Below are 18715 nucleotides of genomic sequence, written 5' to 3' on the forward strand. Positions count from 1 at the left end.
CATTAGAGCACTTTTGAGTTCACCAACTGTGAAGGGTTCATCCAACCCAGCAGATATTTCAGGATGTCTGGAAGGGATGTCTAAAGACCTAAAAACAGTTTTCTTATTGGGTCTTACCAGATGTTCTCTCAGATGTATATAATGAAGCATAAAAGTCCCTGAATTGCTTGTTGATGGTTTGAGGATTATTAGTCATTTCATCTGCAGTATGAATTTGGGTAATATGCACTGATGAAGATGATTGCCGAATTTAATGAGCAAATAGTCTACTTGGTTTACCTCCCAATGCATAATAATTGTGGCGTGTTTTAGTAGTGATTATGTTGCCTTATTTGAGGCCAGAACATCAAATTCAGCCTTTTTCATTAGTAATTCTGTCACGTATCTAGAAAAACCCAAAAGCAGACGAGACAACCAGGTAAGGGAAGACATCAAGTCTTTATTGAAGTGGCCGATCCCAGGGGTAGAGCAGGAGTTGGCTCAGTGGCAGGTAGACTGGCAGGCTGACGTCCTGAAGAGCAGAGAGCAAAAAATCAGACAGGCAGGCAAGAATGCAAAAACTATGAACATCAGAGATGCAGGCTAGGACTGGGACTGGACGTGCAATAACCTTTAGGCAACAAACCATGAATGGCAACGTTCCAGCGAAGACTGGTCCACATTGGAGGCTTCTTAAGGGTGAGGGCGATTGCTTGATGGCCAGAAGGTGTGCCGGGGTGAAGGAGGGGTGAGCAGGTGTCAAGGGAGAGGGGGTGATTGCTTGATGGCCAGCAGGTGTGCCGATTGAAACCACGGGCAGGTGTGCCAGGGTGAAGGAGAGGTGAGTAGGTGTCACGGGCGAGGGGCTGTGACAGTACCCCCCCTCCGAGGGGCGCCACCGGGCGTCCCACCAGGCCCGTCAGGGTGTATCCTGTGGAAGTCCCGGACGAGGTTCGCGTCCAGGACAAGGCGACGAAGGACCCAACACCTTTCCTCCGGGCCATATCCCTCCCAGTCAACGAGATACTGCAGGCCGCGACCGCGGCGACGAGAGTCCAGGAGACGACGAACAGTGTAAGCAAGATGATCGTTGATCATATGATGAGGTTGGGGCGGTAGAGACAGGTTTGAGGCAGGACACATGGAAGGAAGGATGAACCCGGAGAGTGCGGGGCAGCTTCAGACGGACCACAGAGGGGTTAATGACTTTGACAATGGAAAAGGGACCAATATACACTACCGTTCAAAAGTTTGGGATCACCCAAACAATTTTGTGTTTTCCATGAAAAGTCACACTTATTCACCACCATATGTTGTGAAATGAATAGAAAATAGAGTCAAGACATTGACAAGGTTAGAAATAATGATTTGTATTTGAAATAAGATTTTTTTTACATCAAACTTTGCTTTCGTCAAAGAATCCTCCATTTGCAGCAATTACAGCATTGCAGACCTTTGGCATTCTAGCTGTTAATTTGTTGAGGTAATCTGGAGAAATTGCACCCCACGCTTCCAGAAGCAGCTCCCACAAGTTGGATTGGTTGGATGGGCACTTCTTTGAGCAGATTGAGTTTCTGGAGCATCACATTTGTGGGGTCAATTAAACGCTCAAAATGGCCAGAAAAAGAGAACTTTCATCTGAAACTCGACAGTCTATTCTTGTTCTTAGAAATGAAGGCTATTCCATGCGAGAAATTGCTAAGAAATTGAAGATTTCCTACACCGGTGTGTACTACTCCCTTCAGAGGACAGCACAAACAGGCTCTAACCAGAGTAGAAAAAGAAGTGGGAGGCCGCGTTGCACAACTGAGCAAGAAGATAAGTACATTAGAGTCTCTAGTTTGAGAAACAGACGCCTCACAGGTCCCCAACTGGCATCTTCATTAAATAGTACCTGTTAGAGCCTGTTTGTGCTGTCCTCTGAAGGGAGTAGTACACACAGAAGCAAGACACATTCTGGATCATAAGTCATTGTACACTCTGTAGTGTTCATTTATTTTACCATACCTGATCTACTGTGTGGAGGTATGGGGTAACGCCTACAACACCAACCTACATCCATTATGTACACTACAAAAAAGAGCCATACGGATAGTTAATAATGTAGGATATCATGAACACACCAACAAGCTATTTTTAAAGTCAAGTGCCTTGAAGTTCAGGGATTTAGTAGAATTTAACACAACACAAATAATGTTCAAAGCAAGAAACAATCTACTACCGAGCAATATACAACCAGAGGTGTAAAAACCAGGTCCAGAAAGTAGAAACCCTAACTGTGTCTTTACTCCACCCATGTACTAAACCATCAGATAGCACTGACTGGTTTCCCAAATCAGCTGGTTTAATACATGGATGAAGTAAAGACACGGTTAGGGTTTTTACTCTCTGGACCGGGTTTTTCCACCTCTGTATACAACAAATATTCTCAGATAGAGAAGGAGAATATAGTTTCATCTCATCTCATCATCAACCACTTCTTCGGGTTCGGGTCAGGTCGCGGTCGCAGCAAGGTAAGTAGGGCACTCCAGACGTCCCTCTCCCCAGCAACGCCCTCCAGCTCCTCCTGGGAGATACCAAGGCGTTCCCAGGCCAGATTGGACATGTCATCCCTCCAGCGAGGTCTGGGTCTACACCGGGGTGTCTTCGCAGTTGGCGTGCCTGGAACACCTCCAAAGGAAGGCGCCCAGGACGCATTCTAATCAGATGCCCGAACCACCTCAACTGGCTCCTTTCGACGCAAAGGAGCAGCGGCTCTACTCCGAGCTCCTTCCGGGTGTCTGAGCTCCTCACCCTATCTCTAAGGCTGAGCCTAGACACCCTACGGAGGAAACTCATTTCAGCCACTTGTATAAGTGATCTCACCCTTTCAGTCACTACCCAAAGCTCAGGACCATAGGTGAGGGTTGGAATGAAGACTGACTGGTAAACTGAGATTTTTGCCTTCCGGCTCATCTTCCTCTTCACCACAACGGTCCGGTACAATGTCCACATTACTACTGATGCTGCACCAATCCGCCTGTCCATCTCCCTCACCATCCTACCCTCACTCGTGAACAAGACCCTGAGATACTTGAACTCCTTCACTTGAGGCAACAACTCATCCCAACAAGGAGGGAGCAACCCACCATTTTCCGGTAGAGAACCATGGCCTCAGACTTGGAGGTGCGGACTCTCATCCCTGCCATTTCACAAACCGCCCCACTGCGCGCTGGAGGTCGCGTTGTGATGAAGCCAACAAAACCACATCATCTGCGAAGAGCAGAGATGCAGTTCTGAGGATCCCAAAACAGACACACTCCTCACCTTGACTGCACCTTGAGATCCTGTCCATGAATATCACAAACAGAATCGGAGACAAGGGACAACCTTGGTGGGGTCCAACACCCACCGAAAACATGTTTGACTTTGTGCCAAGAATGCGGACACAGCTCTCGCTTTGGTTATACAAAGACCGGATGGCTTGTTGTAACTGCCCCGGTACCCCATACTCCCTCAATACCCCTAACAGATTTCCCCGGGGTACATGGTCGTAAGCCTTCTCCAAGTCCACAAAACACATGTAGACTGGCTGGTCAAACTCCCATGCCTCCCTGAGCACTTACGCAAGGGTAAAGAGTCGGTTCCTTGTTCCAGGCCAGGACGGAATCCGCATTGTTCCTCCTGGATCCGAGGTTTGACAATCGGTTCGAGCCTCCTTTCCAGCACCCTAGTGTACAATTTGTAAGAATGTGTCTTGCTTCTGCCAACCCATTCTCCCAAGAGAATGGGTTGGCAGACACCAGACAGCGGAGAACAGTCTCCAATACCTGGTTGGGCCTCTCGGCCTGGCCGTTGGTCTGAGGATGGAACCCCGATGACAGGCTGACGGTGGCACCGATGGTAGAGCAGAAAGCCTTCCAGACAGCAGAAGTGAACTGGGGACCACGGTCAGACACTATATCACGGGGAAGAACGTGGACCTGGAAAACCTCCCTGACCAGCAGATCCGCAGTCTCTCGGGCCGAAGGCAGTTTAGACAAGGGCAAAAAATGAACAAATTTACTGAAGCGATCAACAACAGTCAGTACAACGGTGTTACCGTCGGAGGAGGGCAGACCAGAGACGAAATCCAAGGACAAATGCGACCAGGGACGGTGTGGAACAGGCAGGGGGCGCAGCAGACCGGCACTGGCCCGAGTGGAGGGCTTATTCTGGGCACAAACAGGGCAGGCAGAAATAAAAGACCCAGTATCCTCCGTCATGGAAGGCCACCAGAACCGCCTACGGAGGAAGGCTAGGGTACGGGTTACTCCAGGATGGCAGGTAAGTTTGGAAGAGTGAACCGACTGCAACACACTAGATTTAACAGCATCTGGAACAAACAAGCGCCCAGGGGGACCGTTACCTGGGTCGGGCTGAGTCTGTTGTGCTGCCATGATCTCCCTTTCAATGTTCCAGGTGACAGCCGCAGCCGCAACCACACAGGTAGAGGGAATGATGGTGTCAGGTTGGAGCTTGGGCTCAGACTCCTCCCCATGCACACGAGACAGAGCATCGGGCTTGGCATTCCTGGAGCCAGGTCTGTAAGTCAAAGAAAAATTAAAACGACCAAAAAAGAGCGCCCACCTGGCTTGGCGCGCGTTGAGACGTTTTGCTGACTGGATGTATTCCAGGTTCTTATGGTCAGTCCACATTATAAAAGGAAGCTCAGACCCCTCCAGAAAATGTTGCCATTCCTCCAGTGCCAATTTCACTGCCAGGAGCTCACGATTCCCCACATCATAGTTCCTTTCAGCTGGGGAGAGACGGTGAGACAGGAAGGCACAGGGGTGTATCTTACCATCCTCACTGGATCGCTGAGAAAGGACCGCCCCCACCCCAATCTCAGAGGCGTCCACCTCCACAACGAACTGCTTGGTTGGGTCTGGCTGTATGAGGATAGGAGCTGTGGTGAAGCGGTGCTTGAGGGCTTGGAAAGCTGCCTCTGCTACAGGGGTCCACCGAAACTGTCTGGAGGTGGAGGTAAGAGCGGTTAGTGGGGCCGCAACACGGCTGTAATTGCGGATGAACCGTCTGTAAAAGTTGGCAAAACCGAGAAACTTCTGAAGCTGCTTACGGCTGGTCGGACTTGGCCACTCAAGAACCGCTCTTACCTTGGCGGGGTCCTTTCTCACCTGCCCATCGGCCACGATGTAGCCCAGGAAGGTGACTGAAGGAGCATGGAATTCGCACTTCTCTGCTTTTACGAAAAGGCGGTTCTCCAAAAGCCGTTGAAGGACTTGGCGGACGTGCATGGCATGCTCTGACAGGTCTCTGGAAAAAAATCAGGATATCATCCAGGTAAACAAAAACGAAACGATCCAACATGTCACGTAGGATGTCATTTACCAGACTCTGGAAGACAGCTGGGGCATTAGTGAGACCAAACGGCATCACCATATATTCAAAATGCCCAAGGGGGGTGTTGAAGGCAGTCTTCCATTCATCTCAGTCTCGAACCCGGACCAGGTGGTAAGCATTGCGGAGGTCTATTTTAGTGAACACTGTGGCTCCCTGGAGAGAATCAAAAGCAGAAGTCTTGAGGGGCAGAGGATACTTATTCTTGACCGTGATGTTATTGAGGCCTCTATAGTCAATACATGGCTGGAGGGTCTTGTCCTTCTTGGCCACAAACGATGAAGGGCGACAAAGTCCAAAATCTCCATCATACTTATCGGGCGGGGCAACCCATGGTTCCTTAGCCGAAGTTGATGGCGCTGAGGGTGGCGGAGCTGGAGGGGCGGGTCCCGGGCTAGCGGAGGCACCAAGTTGGGTCTGGATTCCAGAGATCTTTGAGCTGAGCTCATGGAGGTCGTCAGCCATCCCCTGTAGCACCTGGCTGTGCTGGCCGAGGACCGATTCCTGGTTGGCTACAGCCTGGCAGACCGTGGCCAGGTCTGTGGTGGAATGGTCTGCTGGGTCCATAGTGGCTGGAACGTACTGTCACGTATCTGGAAAAACCCAAAAGCAGACAGGACAACCAGGTAAGGGAAAAATCAAGTCTTTATTGAAGTGGCCGATCCCAGGAGTAGAGCAGGAGTTGGCTCAGTGGCAGGGAGACTGGCAGGCTGAAGTCCTGAAGAGCAGAGAGCAAAAAAATCAGACAGGCAGGCAAGAATACAAAAACTATGAACGTCAGAGAATGCAGGCTAGGACTGGGACTGGACATGCAATAACCTTTAGGCAACAAACCATGAATGGCAACGTTCCAGCGAAGACTGGTCTACAGTGGAGGCTTCTTAAAGGCGAGGATGGCCAGCAGGTGTGTTGAATGAAACCATGGGCAGGTGTGCCAGAGTGAAGGAGGGGTGAGCAGGTGTCAAGGGCGAGCGGTTGTGACATGGACTGGTGTTCTTCTGTGATCTATTTAAAGATGGAACATTCACCTCTTTTGAAACACTTAGCAAAGACCATAACATACCCAGATCCCATTTTTTTAGATACCTTCAAATCCGTAGTTTTACCAAGAAAGTGTTTCCCTCATTTCCATATCTGCCACCCAGGAGCCAATTAGATGTTATTCTAGAGATGGATCCCTTTGGGAAAAAACGGGTCTCTATAATTTACACACTGATACAGGAATTGAAACGGATATCCTGGGACAAAACAAAAACTGCATGGGAGAGAGAGCTGGGTGTAGAGCTTTCTGAAGAGGTATGGCGGGACAGCTTAACTCGTACACATACGTCCTCATTGTGTATACCACATGGGTTCATTCAGTTTAAGGTGCTTCACCGCCTTCACTACTCGGGGGACAAGCTTGCCAGAATCTTTCCCACCACAGACCCTGGCTGTCCGAGGTGCAGCCATAGTCCAGCCTCGGTGGGACACATGTTCTGGGCATGCCCCTCCCTCAACAGTTATTGGGGACAGACATCTAATGTATTCTCACATATCTGTGAACAGATCATAAACCCTGATTTTCACACAGCCATCTTTGGCATACCACCCCCTAACTGTAAGGTCACAACTTTGCAGGCAAATGCATTTGCCTCATTACTAGCACGCAGACTTATCCTATTTAACCGGAAGTGGAATAAAGCTCCATCATTTTTGCAGTGGTTGAGGGAGGTGCTGTCCTTTCTACCTTTAGAAAAGCTCCGATATAAAATATGTAAAACCCGCTAAATCTTTACTTTGACCTGGAGTCCTTTCATAGACTTCCTACACGTTTCTTTTTTGTTGTTGTAGTATCTGGAGTCGTCCGCGGAGATTCCACGCAGGTGGAACAGCGCCTCGACATGCTGGAACCACGAGGCCGGGTCGCTCTGCCAGAACTCTGGGAGCTTCACAGCCGCGGCGAGAACGGCGGGCTGTGAGAGTTGGGGCGGCGTGGCCGAAGTGGATTCACACTCTTCTTCTGCTCCAAACATGTTCAATTCGGGGTCAACAATGTGGCAGGATGAGGAAAAACACAGGAGACCAAGGCGAGTTTGAACTTCATTCCTCAGCTCCAAAAACCAAACTGCAGCAGGAACAACCCCGCACCAGAGAGCCCGGGAACGTAAACCACGCCCCCAGCTCACAGCCCTGCTGGGTGAGAGGCATAGCCCCTAGTGTCCGCCACAATATACTGATTGGAGATTGTCTATCACTGCTTTTACTGTGGTGTTTATCTTATAATTTCCAAATAAATAATTACATAATGTAGAGCAAAATATAAACTTTCCTATAGTCCGAATATGGCACCCATTTATTCAGACAACAATGAAAAGTAAATTTGGATAAGGTTTGTAATTTTTTAGATATTTCTTCTTAAATAGATTTATTTAGATGCTCTCAATAGAATGCTATTTTCCCTCGACTTTTTTACTTTTACACTTATTCAAAGGGTGTTTTTGTGTTTCATCAGGAAACAGTGGTTGAGGTTTTTAGTGAGTTGAGGTTGTGTCATCTGGTGGATCATCTCTTAACTGTTCAGGGACAGAGAGGGTTTTTGTACAGGTCTACCAGTGGTTTGTGTTACTGTGTGTCTCGGGCACAATAATACACAGCTGAGTCTTCAGGCTGCATATTCTGTCCTGTTAGAGTCACTGTCTTACTGGAAGCTGCTAAAGAGATACTGAACTTGTTTTTTAGTGACTCTTTGTAGTATGTGCCATCAGTACGTTTCATTCCAATCCACTCCAGTCCTTTTCCTGCAGGCTGTCTGATCCAGCCTGTCCAGGAGCTACTAACAGAATAAGAGACCTGACAGGTGATGGTCAGTGGTTGTCCCTGCTGGACAGTCAGAGACGCTGGTTGATTCAACTGCTGACTGTTCACACCTGTAGAAGAGAGAGAAAAAAGTTGAAAACTCAACTTTGTGCCTCAGTGCAGAAAGGATAAACAGAAGAAGCTTTGTGGTCCTGAATGTTTCTCCCTCAAAGAGACTCACAGGATCCAGCTGCCAGCAGCAGCAGCAGCAGAGCTACAGACAACATGGTTTGTGTTGAAGTTGAACTGCTGGGAGCTGCTCTTCTTCTGGTCCAACTAAGAGCCTGGTATGAACTTCTTATAGTGGACTAACAAGGAAGTATACTTTGCATAGAAAATCACCCCGCCACAATAATGTATTCAAAGAACATGGAGTACTTATTTACAAATATTAACAGATTGCAATTGCCGTATTGTATGATTAATCAATAAACACGTTTAAGAGAGGGTCATAATCTTTCAAATGGTTTTGTCCTGGTTTTGGAGTATATCCAGTATTGTGAACTATGGAGTCTAGTTTCACAAACAAAGTGTCCAAATTGTCTGCATTTAACAGCAAACCTTACATTTCTTTCTGAAGGTAGATGTGGACAGTATGCTAGTTGGTTAATTAAGATGAATATGGAAGTGCTCCTTTTGGTTTCATCAAATCTTTGATTTCAGTGAAAATTTCAGTGTCGTGATCATTTCATTTCGACCTTGAGAAAGTCAGTAGGAAGGTTTACTTTGTAGGTGGAGTACATTGGGGCTGTTTTGGTGCATTTGTCTCAGACAATAACAAGTCTGATTCATTCAGATAACTTAAAGGTGGAGGTCCTGACCAGCATGGTAAAAGAACAGGTTTTAAAGTGTTTTTGTTTATCTTCTACTGGATTATATATTGCAGTAAATCCTATACACTAATCAGTCACTCAGATGTACTCAGCAACTTGTACACAAAAGATAAGATCAGATTTGTGTCACAAATTGGCTGCTTTTCTGCTTATTGTCGTTCTTGGTTTTCATACAATATTGCTTACAGTTATAAAAAAACAAAATAAAATATTAGAGCATTAGAAATTAGAATTGTACTACACTAACTTTGTCATGGCCCAAAATTAGACAATCTAAAATGTTAATGTAAGCATATTTTAATGATAATTTAAGTTAATGGTATTAATGATTAAAACCAAATTATGACTTACACAAGCTTCAACTGGCTCTTTCAGTCGCCCTCTCTTTATAAATTAAACCACCAATGTGTGTGTGTGTGTGTGTGTGTGTGTGTGTTGGGGGCTTGGTGCCCCCTACAGGTCTCAAAGGTGTTTTTGTTCAGCCCTTCCACTCCCTACCAATACTGTAGCACTCTGCCACAGTCATACACAGCAGAATCTTCTGGCTTTAAGTTTGACATTTCCAGATGTGCCCTGCTGTTGCTGTCACCTCTGGTAACTCCCATGAGCCCTTGCATTCTACTGCCATAAAGATTTCCACTGGCATCTGAACATCTATGCCCTATCCTTTCCAGCGCTCCCCGTGTTGGTTGTCTTATCCAAAATATAACGCAACAGTTAAACGTAAAGCCACTTCCTCTACAGCCGGGCTCCCCAAGTAGTTTTCCCCAAGGATCAAATGATGTCATGCACACCAAGCCAAGGACCACAACACAAGTTGTTTTATGTGCAGTCAGTGATGTGCGGTCAGGGGAGTGCCTATCCTGTGATAATTAAATCAAAATAACCATACAACAAATTCATAACATATCAAGATCTCACTCTAGTTACAAGTATGGTGTGTTATAACGTATTGTAATGATATATTTATGTGTTTGTCCTTTTTAAGTTCTTAAAGGAGAAGAGGGTGGTGAGAATCCCCAACACCCAGTGACTTGATCATATGCTTGTCTGCGTTAAACCGCAGCATGTCTGTAAATCTCCACCCTTAGAGCATTATGTGTCTCTGTACAAATGCAGAGCAACGCCATAACAAAATGCCTGAATTTATTGCTAATTTGAAATTACTCCCTCTTATTCATATTATAGGAATTACTGAAGTTAAGTCCAAAAATCAGAAGCACAAAATGAGCCCAGCAGAATTTAATTTGGATGATATATAGAACGTTATAATTTATTTTCAAGGAATATAGACAAAGATAGAGGTAGAGGTTTACTGCTTTATATTCATAAATCATTAGAAGTTAAAGAAATTGCATTAGCAACAGAGTTTGAAGAGAATTTTTTGGTGGAGATCAAATGCAATAACCAAGAGTTTTTGATGGTGGATTTAATTTATAGGTCTGATAGTGGTACAGAAACTAACAATAATAATCTTTTGGTTCTAATGGAAGAGGTGTCAACTCGAAAGTACTTACATAAATTAATTAAGGGTGATTTTATTTTGATAAATATAGACTGGAATTTTAATGATGCAAAGGGGGATAATCTTACATCACTAGATAATGGGTTTCTGGACTGTATTCAGAATGCATTGCTGTTTCAACATGTGCAAGAACCAACAAGGTGGCGAGGTGATGACACAACACATGTGTTGGATCTTATAGTTAGTTACAAATGAGGATAAAATGATAGATAACATTCAGTATTTAGGCCCTTTAGGTAAAAGTGATCATTGTGTCATAATGTTTAAGGTCATTTGTTACACAAAAACGGTGAGAAATGAAACAACAAGAAAAAATTACAACAAGGGGAATTTTGAGGAAGCACGTAGAGATTTGGAAATCTTTGACTGGACACAATACCTATCTAATTATGGTGTTGAAGAAAAATAGAGATTAATACAGGATAAGTTGAAAGAAATAGAGGATAAGTACGTACCAAACAGTAAAACCAGGTCCCAGAATAAAAAGCATAAATTCCCCTTGGACGGTATTGCAAAACGGAAAGTTGTAGAAAAAAATATTCTTGCGAGAAAGGCAATAAGAAGTAAAAAACCAGAGGTACAACATCAATATTGAAGAATTAGAAACTTTGTGAGAACAAGAACACGTTATTTAAGACAGTTATACGAAGAAGACTTAGCAAGACAATCTAAACTGAAATCAAAGGTTATCTGGAATTATATTAATAAGAAGACAAAAATTAAGACGTCAGTAGAAGATTTATATAGTAATCAGCAGGATAAGAACTCCCCAAAAACAGACAGATACTGAAAAAGCAGAAATACTGTCAGATTATTTCAGTAGTGTATTGGTGATCGAACCTGTATTTGTGATTACCTGAGTTGCCAAGATTGGAAGTTCAGCAAACAGAATGTTTTATAATAACTTTTTAAGATATAAAACGGCTTCTACATGATATTAATGTCTACAAATCACCACGTCCAGATGTGCTACATCCTAGTATCTTAAAGGAATTGACTAGTGTGATTACTGAACCTCTAACAATGCTGCGTAACAAATCATTAGAAGAATCAACTTTACCCTGTGATTGGAAAGAGGCACATATCAGTGCAATTTTCAAAAAAGGAAACAAGTCACTCCCAGGAAATTACAGGCCAGTTAGTCTGACATCTGTAGCATGTAAGACAATGGAAAAACTAATCAGGACATAGTATATTGTTGACCAAATGAAGTCTAACAGACTATTTAGTAACAAGCAGTATGGATTTTTATCTGGAAGATCGACTACACTTCAGCTTCTTACCGTTCTTGATAAGTGGTCAGCAGCTTTGCATAGAGGGGAATCAGCTGATTGCATATACTATATGGGCTTTCAAAAAGCTTTTGATAAAGTTACTCATAAAAGACTGCTGTCAAAATTCAAATCTTATGGCATAGACGACAGAGATACAGGATTATTTTACATAATAAGAAACAGCAGGTGGTGGTAAATGGGGCCACTTCAAAATGGAAACCAGTGACCTCTGGAGTTCCACAAGGTTCTGTGTTGGGCCCTGTACTCTTTGTTGTCTATGTAAATGTAACCCACATGATTACATGTACCCTGTGACATATGTAAGTTAAACTAGTAGCCTCTAGGAGGCACACGAGCTACAGAGTTTAAACCATAACAAACAACCGTCAACAATAGAGAAGAGAGAATGAATCTGACGAGAGAAAGACTGGAAGAGAAGAGAAATACGGATATTTTGAAATACAGACAACTTTGGCTATGGATACTTTAAGTATTGATATTTGAACTACGGATATTTGAACTATAGGACATTTGAGCTACAACATAAAGATCCCTCCCACGAAGCTTCCTTGGTGAGCCGCTAGCCAAAGCTAAAAGTAAACAGCTTTCTGTGTTCCATGTAATCATAGCCATTTACGTAGGATATCTTGATTTTATCCAAAGACAGATGATCTCCTGTTGAAGGAAGAAGGAAGACTCTTGTCTCTTGTGTTTTGTACGCTGCTGGAATCCTGGTGAGCTAAGAGTTTAAAATCTTGAAATCTAAAGACTGACAATTTTCGATTGGTTGCTAAGCTAAGCTAACCCAGCTAAAATGTATATCTATGATCCTTAGCAGTTTCCCATATGATTCAGAGCTTTAAAACCAGTCAGGACACCCGATCCATAGGGTTTATTTGATGTAGGAATGTTAGACGTTTTAATATAATAATATGCTTGTTGCCACTAGCCACCGAGCCAACTCGGGCTACATGGCATCCATAGAAACCATAGCAGCCAGCTGGACGTGAATTCACGTTGATAGTGCCGTCTGACCGTCATGCAGCCTGGCTGCGATGACATTGTTTTTAACTGTTCTTACAGCAATAGGCTGTTGTCATTCAACTGCATATTAGTGATATGTAGGAAATTATTTAATTCTGAGAATTGACTCTAGATTTGGGTATTTTTATTTTGTTTGTAATTGTTTGATAGAGATTGCAATTAATAAGGAATCTGTACAATTTTGTGCAGACTGGTTTTTTTTAGTACCCTGAACAATCCCCCCTTGCTACACCTTTTGGAACCCTTGGATACCCCCTTTGGATTGCCCCCATCATCGCCCTGGATTTGGATTCATCATCATCGCCCTCTACATTAACTTGCCCCTGTGATTGTGGTAGGATCTGGACATTGCACCTTGCACAAATTGGAAGACTGAATCATTCCCCCTTTTCTTTTCTTTATTATTTTCTTTGAGTGCACTCATACTTTATTGTGGATTGTTTTGTTTAATTTGTTAGTGTAGAATATGGCTGCATAAGTAATATATTAGAAGGGTATAAAATAGAATATAGATAGATATAGACAATAAATAGAATATTAGGAAGAACTTTTAAAAAGTATAATAGAGTAATATATATATATATATATATATATATATATATATATATATATATATATATATATATATATATAACACATCTCATTTAGTATTGATATTGAAATAACTTGACTTTGAACTGTTGAAATAAATTGTTTTTTATTGTAAACTATACCCACGAGTGTGTGTGTTGTCTTTGGGGTGAGTACTAGAATCTGGTCTAGAAAAAAACCTACACCAATCTCCACTGAACTTAGACATTAGACTGTAAACTGTCCCTGCGCAAGCATAGGCCCATTCCCCTGTCGTGCAGGTTACATAAATGATTTACCAAGTGTGATACAATCTGATTCATACCTTTTTGCGGACGATACAAAAATATTTAGGAATAATTAATAAGGACGCTGCTACAGCCCATCTTCAAGCAGATCTCCATAGCACGAGCAACTGGTGTAATAGGTGGCTACTAATGTATTCAAAGAACATGGAGTACTTATTTACAAATATTAACAGATTGCAATTGCCGTATTTTATGCTTAATCATTAAACACGTTTAAGAGAGGGTCATAATCATTCAAATGGTTTTGTCCTAGTTTTGGAGTATATCCAGTATTGTGAACTATGGAGTCTAGTTCACAAACAAAGTGTCCAAATTGTCTGCATTTAACAGCAAACCTTACATTTCTTTCTGAAGGCAGATGTGGACAGTATGCTAGTTGGTTAATTAAGATGAATATGGAAGTGCTCCTTTTGGCTTCATCAAATTTTTGATTTCAGTGAAAATTTCAGTGTCGTGATCATTTCATTTCCGACCTTGAGAAAGTCAGTGGGAAGGTTTACTTTGTAGGTGGAGGACATTTGGGCTGTTTTGGTGCATTTGTCTCAGACAATAACAAGTCTGATTCATTCAGGTAACTTAAAGGTGGAAGTCCTGACCAGCATGGTAAAAGAACAGGTTTTAAAGTGTTTTTGTTTATCTTCTACCGGATTATATATTGCAGTAAATCCTATACACTAATCGGTCACTCAGATGTACTCAGCAGCTTGTACACAAAAGATAAGATCAGATTTGTGTCAAATTGTCTGCCTCTTTGCTTATTGTTATTCTTGGTTTTCATACAATATTGCTTACAGTTATAAAAACAACTAAAACAAAAGAAAATATTAGAGCATTAGAAATTAGAATTGTACTACACTAACTTTGTCATGGCCCAAAATTAGACAATCTAACATTTTAATTTAGGCATACTTTAAGCATAATTTAAGTTAATGGCATTCATGATTAACACCAAATTACGACTTACACGAGCTTCAACTGGCTCTTTCAGTCGCCCTCTCTTTATAAATTAAACCACCAATGTGTGTGTTTGTGTGTGCGTGTGTGTGTGTGTGTGTGTGTGTGTGTGTTGGGGAATTGGTGCCCCTTATAGGTCTCAGGTATTTTTGTTCAGCCCTTCCACTCACTACTACCACCACAGTATTGGTATTGAGTGGAAGGGCTGAACAAAAATACAGGGCAGTACAGTGGGACAACACTTGACTTAAAAGTATGTCCACCTCCAGCAATGACTGTCATGTGACACAGTTTGCAGAGTATAGTTTTCTGTTTGGTGTTGGCTTTTCTAAAGCCAAACCATGTCCACACAACAGAAGTTGCAACCCTTTTAGTAACAAATTCATCTCCTCCATCTTGTGTTGGTTTGGATGCCTCCTCTTGTTCTGTATTTGTAATTTCACTCACCTCCATGTTTCCTCGTCCCGTCATCTTCTTCGTCTTTATCATCTTAAATTTTATGGCGGTTGGGGAAGGACCAAGATGGCATCGTAGGAACATCTCTATTTGGTAGCTCTGCAAAAATGTGCATTAATCTCTGCAACAGACATGTTACAATCTACTAGGTCAACTCCAAGTACTTAACAATCAACGTTAACTACTTTTGCCCTATCAAAGCCCTATCAAAGTTTGGTTTCGTGGACTTCTTTTGTAAAACTATCAAACTCTTTATAATAACGGTAGTAGCTCAATTAAGTTAGAATATAGTACTTCTCCAAGTTCAACCTTTATCGCGGAGTTAGACAAGGTGGTCCCATTTCCCCTTATCACTTTTTGATCACTGCACAACTTCTTGCTACTTACAGTTCCAATAGTGATTTGCAGGGTGTAGTGGTTGCGGACAGACAGGTCTTCATCAGTCAGCTGGGAGACGATACAGTCCTCTTCTTAAAAGATACTACTCAAATTCCTCATGATTTGGACCTTATTAAGAATTTTCCAATGCTTCCGGTTTATGTTTAAACACGAACAAATGTGAATTAATGCCTATCAAGACATATAAAATGCCATCTGTATGTGGTATTCCAATTAAGAATCAAGTTACATATTTGGGTGTAAATATTAGAATAGATGAATCTGTAAGATGTTCTTTGAATTTTGAGCCAGTCATTGAAAGGCCAGGCAAAAAATTTAATAAATGGTTACAGAGAGAGCTATCATTAAGAGGGAGACGTCTTCTCTCAAAAGCTGAAGGCATTTCAAGACTAACTTATGTCGCTCTTTCCTTCCCTGTTGAGAATTCAACTGCAAAAAATATTGATAACCTTTTGTTTGAATAACAAGAAACATTTTGTAAAAAGAACTTTTATTATGAATACTACTGATTGTGGAGGATTAAACATTTTGGATTTTACAACATTAAACAATATATTTAAGAGTAATTATATAAGACAGTTCGTGAAAAACACCACTTCCTTATGGAATTTCATCCCTAATTATATTTTTTCTATAATAGGTGGCCTGAAATTTGTTCTACAATGCAATTATGATATTCTTAAAATACCCGTAAAATGATTAAACTTTCATAAGCAATCTCTGTTGGCTTGGTCTCTCCTACATAAACACAACTTCTCTCCTCGTAAATACTTTATATGGAACAACAGGAATATCGTTTATAAAAATCACTCATTATTCATTGGAAACTGGTTTAACAATGATATTAGGTTGGTGGGTGAACTGCTTAACTCAGAAGGTCACTTGCTGAATTACTCTGAATTTTTATCAAAATTTAAAAATCTCAGTACCTCCAAAGGAGTATGCAGTTGTTTTTGTTGCCATTCCTTATGGTGCTCTGATGCTGATAAGAGACTCAAAATTAAGTGTTTTTGTTGTTCCCTCTATAGAGCTGGATGGATCTGTAATCAGTAAACTGTGTTTCAAATTATCGTAAAAGTAGAAATAGATGTGTTAGAGCTTCATTCCAAAGAGATATAGTATCAATACCTTATGTAAAATTTTTCTAGGAAACATTTGTGGAGAACATTCCTTGGAAAAGAGTTTGGACTTTGCCTCTCAAATACCTGTTAACTAATAAAGTGAGAGAAATCACGTTTAAACTAACTCATAGATTCTACCCTGCTAAATTATATCTTAAAAGGCTTAAAAATGATGTTGATATTGGTTGCTCGTTTTGTGTTACTATGCCTGAAACTGCTCTGCATCTGTTTTGGTATTGTACACATACTAAAAAGTTTTGGTCTGACGTCCTTTATTTTATTCAAATACACATTATTGCTGATCTTTCCTTTACCTTTACCTCTCTGAGCATCACATATTGCGGCGGATGTGTTCAATTTAAAGTCAGGTGAAAGCCTGGTGCGTCTCACACAGACGCTAAGGGTGCGTCGTGCGTCAGTATCAGATGCCAAACATTTCCCATGACGCCAGCATCCTTCTTCTCGTAACTGGCTACATCTTGGACCCTGGCTGGTCTACAAGGGACTCGGAGGAGGTCTGGCTCCTAGACGTGCGGTACGCAGGCCCGCCGGGGTGTGTGGATATTCCCTGATGCCCACCACCCAGCCCCCAGCTATGGGGTAAATAGTGCCACCTAGTGGATACCTCGGGTCTGTGGGGTAAACCCCTACACAACACCAACGTCTACACTGCTGTGGTTTTTTGTTTTTCTTGCCCTTTTGTGAGTGTTTAAGTGGGAGAGTACTGCTGCCGCCGTGTGTGGCTGCTGCTTCTCCCTCTCGTAGCCCCCCTTCCCCTCCACCCCTGTATGTCTGTTGTGTTTATCTGTTGTCTTCTTTCACCCCGTTTATTGTAAAGCCACTTTGAGTGTTAGAAAAGCGCTATAGAAGTTTAATTTAGTGGTATTATTATTAAAATATAAAGTTTCTTATAGTCCTAATATGGCACCCATTTATTTGGAGAAGAATGAGATGTGAATTTAGATAAGATTTGTAAACCTTTATATATTTCTTCATAAATAGGTTTATTTAGATACTCTCAATAGAATGCTATTTCCCCTCCACTTTTTTACTTTTACATTTATTCAAAGGGTGTTTTTGTGGTTCATCAGGAAACAGTGGTTGAAGTTTTTAGTGAGTTGAGGTTGTGTCATCTGGTGGATCATCTCTTAACTGTTCAGGGACAGAGAGGGTTTTTGTACAGGTCTACCAGTGGTTTGTGTTACTGTGTGCCTCTGGCACAATAATACACAGCTGAGTCTTCAGGCTGCATATTCTGTCCTGTTAGAGTCACTGTCTTACTGGAAGCTGCTAAAGAGATACTGAACTTGTTTTTTAGTGACTCTTTGTAGTATGTGCTGTAACCGATTCTTCCATATCCAATCCACTCCAGTCCTTTTCCTGCAGGCTGTCTGATCCAGGCTGTCGCGTAGCTACTAACCGAATAAGAGACCTGACAGGTGATGGTCAGTGGTTGTCCTGGCTGGACAGTCAGAGACGCTGGTTGATTCAACTGCTCACTGTTCACACCTGTAGAAGAGAGAGAAAAAAGTTGAAAACTCAACTTTGTACCTCAGTGCAGAAAGGATAAACAGAAGAAGCTTTGTGGCCCTGAATGTTTCTCCCTCAAAGAGACTCACAGGATCCAGCTGCCAGCAGCAGCAGCAGCAGAGCTACAGACAACATGATTTGTGTTGAAGTTGAACTGCTGGGAGCTGCTCTTCTTCTGGTCCAACTAAGAGCCTGGTATGAACTTCTTATAGAGGACTAACAAGGAAGTATACTTTGCATAGAATAGGACACCTACATACTAAAGTGTTCCAGGAATAGTCACTAGTCTTATGTAAATATGAATAGAGCTTGATTGCTGGTTTTCTAATAATCTTCCCTGAACACACACAGCAAAACCTTACATTTCTTTCTCAAGAGAGATTTGAATAACAACTTGGTGACCTGACACAAATACAGAAGTGGACATGTTCTTTGTGCCAGTCTTAGATTTCAGTGAAAGACTGGATTGCTGGATCATTTTAATTCCAGCTTGAGAAAGTGAATG

At 42.4% G+C, this 18715-nt stretch overlaps 1 protein-coding gene and 1 pseudogene across 1 annotated transcript in view; both read right to left on the reverse strand.

Moving 5' to 3' along the window:
- LOC130113251 (Ig mu chain C region membrane-bound form-like) overlaps nt 1–18345 on the reverse strand; it is a 90564-nt pseudogene extending 72219 nt beyond the window's left edge.
- LOC130113067 (uncharacterized) overlaps nt 1–18715 on the reverse strand; it is a 1140561-nt gene that overhangs the window by 833197 nt on the left and 288649 nt on the right. The window lies entirely within an intron of this gene.

Source organism: Lampris incognitus, chromosome 5 (assembly GCF_029633865.1).
Source record: "Lampris incognitus isolate fLamInc1 chromosome 5, fLamInc1.hap2, whole genome shotgun sequence".
Taxonomy (NCBI): Eukaryota; Metazoa; Chordata; class Actinopteri; order Lampriformes; family Lampridae; genus Lampris; species Lampris incognitus.